Genomic DNA, 11,095 nt, shown 5'->3' with positions numbered 1-11,095 from the left:
ATGTAGCTGTACCTGGTGGTCCTCGTGGGCTTGTACTACCTTCTGCACTGTTACTGGGAAGACAAGTTTGTCTTCATCAAGGGCTGTGATTCAAGCTTCAGGTACCTGCTGGCCAAGCAGCTGGACCTGCAAGGCATGTGGGTCCTGGCTGTGTGTCTGACAGAGCAGGGAGCCGAGCAACTGAGGAAGCAGACATCAACAGGCTGCAGACGGCGATCCTGGACGTCACCAGGACAGAGAGTGTCGCTGCGGCCACTGAGTGAGTGGAGTGTGTGGGAGACAGAAGTACCACCCACATTTTTTGTTTGTTTACTTCTCTTTGTGTGAGGGGAGACCCGTTGTCAGCCTCTTGGGGAATAATCCAAGGTGTTTCCCTGGATGTGAAGTCCCACTTGCCTTCTTCACCTCACCCAGCTGACTAGACAAGCTTCTTCCATCTGTCACACCCACTTCCTGACCTTGAGTGTTTGCAGTTTGGGAGAGAGATTTCCCTGATGAGACAGTGTCCTTGCAGACTCCCTGTCTGGTGTCCCCTCCTGTCTTAGCAGAAAGTCTGGGTTTCTTGCTGCTGAGTGAGCAGGGTGATCAGTGTGGACTTTCTGGAGGAGGAGTGGAGGTGGGGGCTCTGGCTGATAGGCTGCAAGGGGGTCTGAGGGCAGCACTGGAGCTGGGCTGTGTTCTCAGCACTTGATCATGTTCTTGTTGTTGACCCATAGGCATCCCACTTGGCTTTAAATGTCACTTACTTTCAAATAATGATACTGAATTCTCAGGGCTTGTCTAGGGGAAGTCAAGTAACTAATATGGAGTCTCTTTCTCTCTCTGCTTTCTGCTTTTCTTCTTTTCTCTACTGCTTTTTTTTTTTTTTTTTTAATTCTTAGAATCTGCTTATGTTTTGCAGTGGAAGGAGAGAACTTTAGTTTCTTTCATCTAAGTGATGAAAGAATGATCATTGTGGAAACTGAGAGATATGCCAAACACTGAAAATCTCACTACCCAGAGATAAGGGCTATTAGTATTTTGACATACATGGTCTTATATTTGCACATATTTATCCCTTTCTTTCTACTATATGTAAATACATAGATTTAGAACACGATAAAAATTTCTTCAAAAACATCATAAATTATGACTGAGAAAATACTACACATTAAAATAGCATCACTTACTAAAAAGTACTTCATGGTACGATACATAATTATTTCCTACATTTTATTCACCATACTCCACATAAATGATATTTCTACACTATAACCATGTACATTGATTGTGTCTTTGATAACAGATGATTGGACTGTATTTATTGTACAAGTCAGGAATATTGCTGAGCAGGGCAGCTCTCTGTGTGGAACTTCTGGTTCCCTTACCCCAGCAACCTCGAATGCCTGCTGCTGCTGCCATGAGGCCTATGGTTGCTAAAGGTTTACTTTAAAACCTTGGGATTGTGTCTTAGATTCTTGCAAGTGGTTTCCTTTAAGCCGGGTGAATTTGTACCAAAGATGAAGCCAGGGTGGCCTCCTGTGTGAGTGGGAGGAGAAGGTGGAGTTTTCTGGGGTAGGGGGTGAACTCTGTGCTCTGGGTGTTAAGGGTAAGGAGAGGCATCCCTGCCCTCCCCCTCGAAATAGCCCTTGGAATTCTCCAGATGCCTGAGACACATTGCTCAGTGTTGAAGTGCGGGTGTTTCAAGCCCAGGCCCTAGAGGTCAATACCAGGTCTGCCACTAAGTTCCCTCAATCCTGAGATCTCAGGTCTGTTTCACCCAACCAATCTGCACTCAGTTATAGTCATCTTTTTTTGTTTTTGTCTTCATCTCTTGATTCCCTTTTCCTTTCTTCCCCGCCCGTCCTCATTGTCTGTCTGTGTTTCCTCTCTTTTCCTCATACTAACTGTTGGGCACTCAGTCCTGAAGCTGTCAGAAAATCCTGAAAGCTGGGGAATATTTATTAATGGTGTGCAAAGACACCATTGATAGCTCAGCTGGTAAAGAATCTGCCTGTAATGCGGGAGACCTGGGTTTGATCCCTGGGTTGGGAAGATCCCCTGGAGAAGGGAAAGGCTACCCACTCAGTATTCTGGATTGGAGAATTCCATGGACTCTATAGTCCCTGGGGTCACAAAGAGTTGTACACGACTTAGTGACTTTCACTTTCAAAGACACCATGGACCGTGAAAACCCAAAACTTCATTCTTGAGTTCCATACTATAGACCCACTAGATTTCCTCAAGCTCAATACCTGCCTTCATCAACACTGGGATACTTCTTCCTTGTCACCAGGCAGTGGGCAGGGTGTGAAGACTGGGTTGGGAGGAAGGCACACCTTCTGTCCTCCCACTGCTCACAGGGTCTGGACTCCCCAAACCCCCAGGAGCGTGTTGGTCTCTGCTGCAGCCCCTCCCCTGCAGCCTCTCTCCTAAAGTCCTGGGTTGGAGGGTGAATGGCAGCATGGCTCAGTCCTCACTCCTGGGACCATACAGTGTTGCCCTCTCGTCCTCACTCTTCCCAGGACTCTGGGGCCTGGTGAATAAAGCCGGCATTTGCACAATGATGGCACCCAATCAGTGGCTGATCAAGCAGGACTTCGTGAAGATTCTGGATGTTAACCTCTTGGGGGTGATTGACATGACCCTGAGTCTGCTGACCCTGGGGCAGAAAAGGAGGGGCTGTGTGGCCAACATCTTCAGCATCATGGGCCAGCTGGCTCTCTTTGGTGGAGGCTACAGCATGTTCAAGTACGGCATGGAGGCCTTCTTGGACTCCCACAGGTAATGGTCTGGGAGGGAGGCCCTTCTTCTCTTCTCTTCCTTCTGAGCACTGAGGCAGGGAAGGGGTTAAGGTGGGGGTTCTACCAGTATTTTCATACATCACAGACCTATTGGATCTTCCTTCTAGGTCCCTCTCACTGCATAGGTCTCTTTGATGAGAAGCATGTTTATATGTTTTCCATCCCCAGTTGGGTCCCAGGCCTATAGGGTTTGATTCAACTTATTCCTGCCTTGCAGGAGGGCCCATGGTCAGAAATTATTGGAGGCATAGTAGCAGATAGGATTTGGCTGTGCAGGCCTTTCATGTGCTCAACTGCTATGGTATTTATGTTCTGGAAGCCCTGGGGGGATGTGTACCCCTTGAAGCAATTGGTCAAGGGAGTTACCCTGTCAAATGAGGGGTAGAGACCACTGGCTGCAGAGAGAGGGTGGCTCTGATGTATGCGAGCTCTGTCCACAGACTGGTGGATGCTTCTTAGAGGACAGAGGGGTTACTGGGGTGGGAGAGGGGAGACGAGGGATGTGGTATATGGAAAGACACAATGTGCAAACGTGGTGATTGATTGGAGCAAGAGGAATAGGAGGTGACAACATTTAAGTGATGCTCTGCAGCACAGTTGGTAGGATGTAGAGCTGATAGGCACGGGGTGTAAAATAATTGGGAAAATGGTCAAACTCTATAGAGAAGCAGTAACATCACCATGAGCTTCTCTCCCTGGTTTCTGCATCTCACAACTTCTGAGAGCTCCCAGCCCATCTCACCCAGGCCTGTACTGGTGTCTGACTGTTCTTTCATGTTCTGCTTGCACGACATCTCTAGCCCTTGCCCCTCGTCCTGTCTACATTCCAGGAGGGAGGTCTCCTACTTCAGAGTGAAACTGGCTATGGCTGAGCCCAGTTACTTCCTGACCAATATGATCCAAGGTGAGGTGTTTAATGCAACTGTCTAGGCATCATGGGATCATGCCAGCCCAGAGATCCAGGAACTCTATGGAGACAACTTCCTTGCTGACTGTAAGTTAGCTGTGGGCTTTGGGAAAATATTCAGAAATGCAACATTAGTGCCTCCTCCAGTCTCGGTTCCATCCTCCAGGCTCTCATTTACCCCCACAGTGGGGATATTAGCTCATCCCCAAGGTCTCTGATTGGTCAACTGGTGACAGAAGGGAAGGATCAAGGCTTGGGAGATCTAGAGAACAGTTTCTCTTCAGAAACCCTTTTAATTTGGAAAGGAGACTGATGCCACAAGGGATACACCCCTGGAATCATGGCAAGGTGGTGTTGTGAAAGTAAGTCACTCAGTCGTGTCCAACTCTTTGTGACCCAGTGGACTATAGAGTCCATGGAATTCTCCAGGCCAGAATACTGGAGTGGGTAGTCTTTTCCTTTGGAGAAGGCAATGGCACCCCACTCCCGTACTCTTGCCTGGAAAATCTCATGGAGGGAGGAGCCTGGTAGGCTGCAGTCCATGGAGTCACTAAGGGTCAGACACAACTGAGCAACTTCACTTTCACTTTTCACTTTCATGCGTTGGAGAAGGAAATGGCAACCCACTCCAGTGTTCTTGCCTGGAGAATCCCAGGGATGGGGGAGCCTGGTGGGCTGCCGTCTATGGGGTCGCACAGAGTCGGACACGACTGACTTTCCCTTCTTCAGGGGATCTTCCCAACCCAGGGATCGATCCCAGGTCTCCCGCATTGCAGGTGAATTCTTTACCAGCTGAGCCACACTGGTGTTAGGACCACCTTTTTTCAGGTGCCTCTATTTCTAGTGTGGGTAGAGACCTCCAGAATGTAGTATATGTATTCCCTGGAAAGGTACTAGAGGACACTAACTTAGTGTCGAGGTGTATTTTTTGCTATGTGCTAGGATACATGGCAGTGATATCTATTGATTTGATATGGACCATGATTTTGGAAGAGAACAGAATTTTGGGGAAGTCAAGTTGATCTGGAAGTGGGAGGGCTGGAAAATGAGAATAACTAGGATGGTGTCTCCTGCTGTACAGTCATGAAGACATCTGATTTACTGAAGCCACCGTGGGCTGGAACTCTGTCCTTGGTGACTGACTGCATGGAGGATGCTCTGACCACCTGCCACTCCCACACCAGATACTCAGCTGGCTGGACGCCAAGTTCTTTTATCTCCCCATGGGCTACCTTCCCGGCTTCCTGGTGGATCTCATGATGTACCGGGGTTACTCTGGGCCTGCTAAGGCCCTGTAATGCAAGAGTGGGGTTCATGGTAGGAGGGAGAGAGGTCCTGGGTGGGGAAAGGACACATGGAGGGAGGGAAATAGAGTGGAGAGGGGGATTCTCAGGGCACCAGAACACACATTCCACCTCACTCCCCACCCACTCCCTAGGCTTTGCTTGCGTCATTGCTTAGAACTTGGGGAAATTAGAAACAGACATATAGTGCTTGAGGAACTGGGGTCAGATGCTCACGTCTTCATTCTGTCCCTTGTGTGTTATGACCCACATCAGCTGTGAAAAGCCGTACTGTGCGGAGGACATGAGACACTGGGGGTTTCAGTCCCCTGTGCTTTGGCTCTGGCCACCTCTTCAGATGAGTCTTTCCCATGTTCTGTCTCCCTCTTCCCCAGGATAGAAATGATGAGCAAGCGGATAAAAGCCCCTTTTCCCTGAAGGTGTCTGTTGATCGTGAAGAGTGACTATCAGACTGACCCAACAGCCTGGGTGCCAATTCAGCGGCCTTGGCAAGTTTGGATACAGAACAGGTTTTCATCCATCTTGGAAACAAGAATTTCCATGGATTATTTTTTCCCTAAAATTTCATTTGAAAAGTTCACCTACTAGAATGCATGCTAGGGCTTCATGATTAAACTGAAGGCACTTGATTTTCAAATTATTATTTATGACACACACAAACAGTACCAGTCTCCAAACCAACTGAAATAAAATAAATCATTGATTCACTTTATGCCTTGGGGGTGTGTGTTCAGAAGGTTTGGAATCACCCCCTGGAATCCTGTCCAGAATGTCAGAGGGCTTGTGAGGTTATAAAGCCCTGACTCTTGTTGCTGGTCCCACAAGGGGTTGGGGGACACAAGGCTGCACTGAGATGGGTTCCACGGCCACCTGTTTGATCTGTGACACAAGGGCTCTAACTCAGACAAGGCTGAACAACAAATGCTTTGAAAAAGAAGTGCAGTGCACACCAGCTGAGTCTTCAGGCTGGGTCCTCAGCAGATTCCCAGTCCTCCTCCTTCCAGGCTGCCTTCCTTGGGGGAGGAGCCAGGTCTGGTCTGATGGATGTGAGTAGAGGCTGGAACCCATGCCAGAGTCCACGTAGCAGCCACAAAGCAGTCTCCCTCCTCCTCCCCTTGGATGTCCTGGTGGTTTTGATGAACAGTTTCAGTGGCTCCCCAACCCTAATACTATCTCCTCCCGGAATCAGATACTTAGGACGTGAGGGGAGGGTTTGTCTGTCCATTCTGGAAGCTCACTCAGGTAGGTGGACAGCAGACAGATAGGGCTGGAAACAAGGTTGCACAATTAGCCCTCAGTCTTGGCCTCTTCCAGTCCCCTGTTTTCTAAGCCTCTCTCTCTCTTCAAAGGACTCTTCCTGGGAGGAGATGAGGGGATGGATGTGGAATGACCTGTGTCTTGACTGTGGTCCTCCTGAGACTGGGAGATTGACACCAGGGGGCGACTCCCTGATCCCGAGCATATAATCTTGACAGTTGCTGCCTTGGTATGTGGTCCAGCTGAACCTCCCAGGATCAGAGGTGCAGGATTTTAGTCAGTGAGTCTGCCTGACAACGTCTGCCCTTAAAAGACGTTTTGTTGTGGGCTCTACAGCTCCCAGGTGACTGAGAGTCACTCCAGCCTCCTGTCTTGGGTCTCTCCCCATCTTCTTGTGGTCTTTCCCACTTGCAATGTAGTGTGGAGCTCCTGACAGGTCTCAAAGCCACGCTGTAACTTTTAGGATTCACAGAACAGAGGTAGATGCCCTGAGGGCTGGCAGCAATCTGCTGCATGGCCCTGTAGGAATTTGCAGTTGATGATTTCATGGTCACTGAGAAAAAAAAAAAAAAATCTCCAAGTAAGAAACCACGACCTTCTCCCGTAGCAGGGTTAGTGTTTGTATAAAACTTGCATGTCCCCCCAGCTTCCTGACAGTTTCCAGGGCACCATCCTCCATCCTGGCCTTCTTCAGCCTCACCCTTTGGGGAACCCCTGTAGGAGGGTTCCTGCTGGTCACCTAGGAAGCAGGCAATGGACCATCCTTTTCATTATTGCTGCTGTCTGCCACCTGAAGGGCAACCCCTTTCAGGACGACAGTCAGCTCCCTGCAGAAGACAATGACTGCTAAAGGCTGAATCTGTCTTCCTCTGTGTTTGGTGGCTGCTGGAGTAAGTTCCAGGAGCATCTGAGCCTTTGTGTCCTTGGGGAAGACTTTCCTTCCATCAAGGAACTATAGCCTTTCCTGACTCGGAGTTGGAACTGTGATAAACGTGGACAGTGAAGAGATGCCCAGGGCACTGACCCCGGCTTCTTCTGTCCCTGCCCCTCTGACCAGCTCTGCACCCCACATCGTTCACCCCTGTTCCTGGATGGTATTCTCCCCCTCCCAGAGAACCCCTCCACGTTCAGCTGTTCTGGGATCCAATCTCGGGACCTTCCTTCAGTCTCCTGAGTGGTCAGCTCCCTTGTTCTCTCCACTCTCATCCTCATACAAACCGAACTAATTTCTTTCCCTCATTGTGGTTTACAGATCTCACTGCTTGGAAGAGTTAGCATTCCAGTTAATGTTTTTCATGTTTCCAATCTGCTTTTTCTTAGTGTCTGACTGGTTAGGATTCTGGATGTGGTGCTAGGCTGGGTAGGGTCTGAGCACAGAAGGGGAGAGGGTATTGGGTCCAGGCACCCATATCTGTGAGAAGGATATCTTCATGCGTTAAAAGGGGAACAATTTGAAAGGTTGTTGCTGAACCATGAAAGATGCCAGGATTCTTGGCCTCCAGAGGAGAAGAATTCAATCCTGGGCCAGAGAAGAGGCTTGATCTCTCAGAGTTTTTGTGTAATAAAGATTTATTAAAGTATAAAAGAGATACATAAAGCTTCTGACAAGACATCAGAAGGTGGCAGAAAGGGTGCCCTGCTGCTAGTCTTTAGCTGGATGTTATATAGCTACTCAGTTCAGTTCAGTCGCTCAGTCGTGTCCAACTCTTTGCGACCCCATGAATCACAGCACGCCAGGCCTCTCTGTCCATCACCAACTCCCAGAGTTCATGCAGACTCATGTCCATCAAGTCAGTGATGCCATCCTGCCATCTCATCTTCTGTCATCCCCTTCTCCTCCTGCCCCCAATCCCTCCCAGCATCAGAGTCTTTTCCAATGAGTCAACTCTTCGCATGAGGTGGCCAAAGTACTGGAGTTTCAGCTTCAGCATAATTCCTTCCAAAGAACACCCAGGGCTGATCTCCTTCAGAAAGGACTGGTTGGATCTCCTTGCAGTCCAAGGGACTCTCAAGAGTCTTCTCCAACACCACAGTTCAAAAGCATCAATTCTTCGGTGCTCAGCTTTCTTCACAGTCCAACTCTCACATCCATACATGACCACTGGAAAAACCATAGCCTTGATTATACGGACCTTTGTTGGCAAAGTAAAATCTCTGCTTTTCAATATGCTATCTAGGTTGGTCATAACTTTCCTTCCAAGGAGTAAACGTCTTTTAATTTCATGGCTGCAGTCACCATCTGCAGTGATTTTGGAGCCCCCCAAAATAAAGTCTGACGCTATTTTCACTGTTTTCCCATCTATTTCCTATGAAGTGATGGGACCAGATGCCGTGGTCTTCGTTTTCTGAATGTTGAATTTTAAGCCAACTTTGTCACCCTCCTCTTTCACCTTCATCAAGAGGCTTTTTAGTTCCTCTTCCCTTTCTGCCATAAGGGTGGTGTCATCTGCATATCTGGGTTATTGATATTTCTCCCAGCAATCTTGATTCCAGCTTGTGCTTCTTTTAGCCCAGCGTTTCTCATGATGTACTCCGTATAGAAGTTAAATAAGCAGGGTGACAATATACAGCCTTGATGTACTCCTTTTCCTATTTGGAACCAGTCTGTTGTTCCATATCCAGTTCTAACTGTTGACTCCTGACCTGCATACAAATTTCTCAAGAGGCAGGTCAGGTGGTCTGGTATTCCCATCTCTTTCAGAATTTTCCACAGTTTATTGTGATCCACATAGTCAAAGGCTTTGGCATAGTCAATAAAGAAGAAATAGATGTTTTTCTGGAACTCTCTGGCTTTTTTGATGATCCAGCAGATGTTGGCAATTTGGTTTCTGGTTCCTCTGCCTTTTCTAAAACCAGCTTGAACAACTGGAAGTTCGCGGTTCACGTATTGCTGAAGCCTGGCTTGGAGAATTTTGAGCATTACTTTACTAGTGTGTGAGATGAGTGCAATTGTGCGGTAGTTTGAGCATTCTTTAGTATTGCCTTTCTTTGGGCCTGGAATGAAAACTGACCTTTTCCAGTCCTGTGGCCACTGCTGAATTTTCCAAATGTGCTGGCATATTGAGTGCAGCACTTTCACAGCATCATCTTTCAGGATTTGAAAGAGCTCAACTGGAATACCATCACCTCCACTAGCTTTGTTCGTAGTGATGCTTTCTAAGGCCCACTTGACTTCACATTCCAGGATGTCTGGCTCTAGGTGAGTGATCACACCATCGTGATTATCTGGATCATGAAGATCTTTGTTGTACAGTTCTTCTGTGTATTCTTTCCACCTCTTCTTAATATCTTCTGCTTCTGTTAGGTCCATACCATTTCTGTCCTTTATCGAGGCCATCTTTGCATGAAATGTTCCCTTGTTATCTCTAATTTTCTTGAAGAGATCTCTAGTCTTTCCCATTCTGTTGTTTTCCTCTATTTCTTTGCATTGATACCTGAGGAAGGCTTTCTTATCTCTCCTTGCTATTCTTTGGAACTCTGCATTCAGATGCTTATGTCTTTCCTTTTCTCCTTTGCTTTTTGCTTCTCTTCTTTTCACAGCTATTTGTAAGGCCTCCCTAGCAGTCTACTAATTAAAGAAAGGAAATGTCTCAAAACTCAGAGAATGGCACCAGGTGAGTCATCCAGGGGCAAAAAATGATTGACATGAATCTTGAAGAAAGGCAGATTTCCATATATATATATATATATATAGTTTTATTAACATAGTTTAGGAGAACAATGTATGAGTATTGTCAATGCACGGTTTGTCAAGTTGGTTCAGAGCCTTTAGGGGGAACCGACTTGAAGACAGAGTTGAGGGTATACACAGTACATTAACATAGCTTAAAATAAACATTTCCGTAAGAAAAATGCATTGGTTAGCTCAAGGTTTGAGAAAAGTTATGTTCAGGTGGAACCAGGTGTCATTATGGCAACACAGAATTTTAAGAGCAACCTCTTTTTAAATTTGTATAGAGAAGGAGAAAAAGTATAACACTAGTTTGTTTCATCCTGCCATTGAAGAGAGAGATAAAAAATGTCTGACACTCTGGAGAACCCTGGCCTTCCGGCCTGTTAGCCTCTCAAACTGTTGGAGTGGCTTTCTGTGAGTCCTGCAAATACCCATCCCAGCATCTGGGAGAAGTCTCACCATTGTCTGTGTCCCCTCATTCCCTTTGTGTCCCCTTTCTTTTCCTCAGACACCCCCACTGCTCTTCTGAACACCTTTCTGGTCCATAGTACCACTGTTAACAGGAGAGACCTTATTCTCTTTTGCCTTCCAATCCTAGAGAGACTGAGAGGACTTAGACCTTCAGGAGGGAATTCTGTGAGCTGAGTCAGAGGAGGAAAAGTTGGCAGCAGAGCTGGGTTTGAAGTCAGATGACTTGATTTCACTGTGTTCCTTTTATAAGAATGAGGAGATCCAGGTCCCAGAGGTAAATAAAATAAATGTTAGAAGATGGTTGTGATCCATGAAATCTGGGATGTAAGGGTTCTACATGTGTGGATGTAGGGGTGGGGAGGGGAGTTGTGGCTGGAAGGAAATAAAGAGGAGTAGGAAAACCAGGAAAATGAGACTGGGTAAACTACTGTCATCCTTAAAGGGTTGTTTTTCAAGTGCAAAGTCATCTGGTAGAAATGGGTCAAGTGTATTAAAAAAATAAAAAACGTGTTGGGGCCAGAATTTATATTAAAAGTAGTCACCAAAGAGAATGAACAGGATAAGCCTGAGGACTCCATGCCAGATGACCTGGAGCCTGACTGGCCAACCAACATCATATGTGTTCTTAATTCCTCATGTCTGAACACTAGCCAGATTCTAGTTTCACCCCAGCCTCTGGGGGTCTGTCCCCTGCAAAGCC

The 11,095-nt window shown here is 47.1% G+C and overlaps 1 pseudogene; it reads left to right on the top strand.

Annotated features, from left to right (window-relative positions):
* LOC129641625 (retinol dehydrogenase 16-like) lies at positions 1–4,988 on the top strand (annotated as a pseudogene).
* Positions 4,989–11,095: the final 6,107 nt, after the last annotated feature.

The sequence above is a fragment of the Bubalus kerabau genome, chromosome 1, assembly GCF_029407905.1.
Source record: "Bubalus kerabau isolate K-KA32 ecotype Philippines breed swamp buffalo chromosome 1, PCC_UOA_SB_1v2, whole genome shotgun sequence".
In the NCBI taxonomy this organism is placed as follows: Eukaryota; Metazoa; Chordata; class Mammalia; order Artiodactyla; family Bovidae; genus Bubalus; species Bubalus kerabau.
The sequence above is the reverse complement of the archived record's forward strand: the minus strand, read 5'-3'. Positions and strand labels throughout refer to the sequence as shown.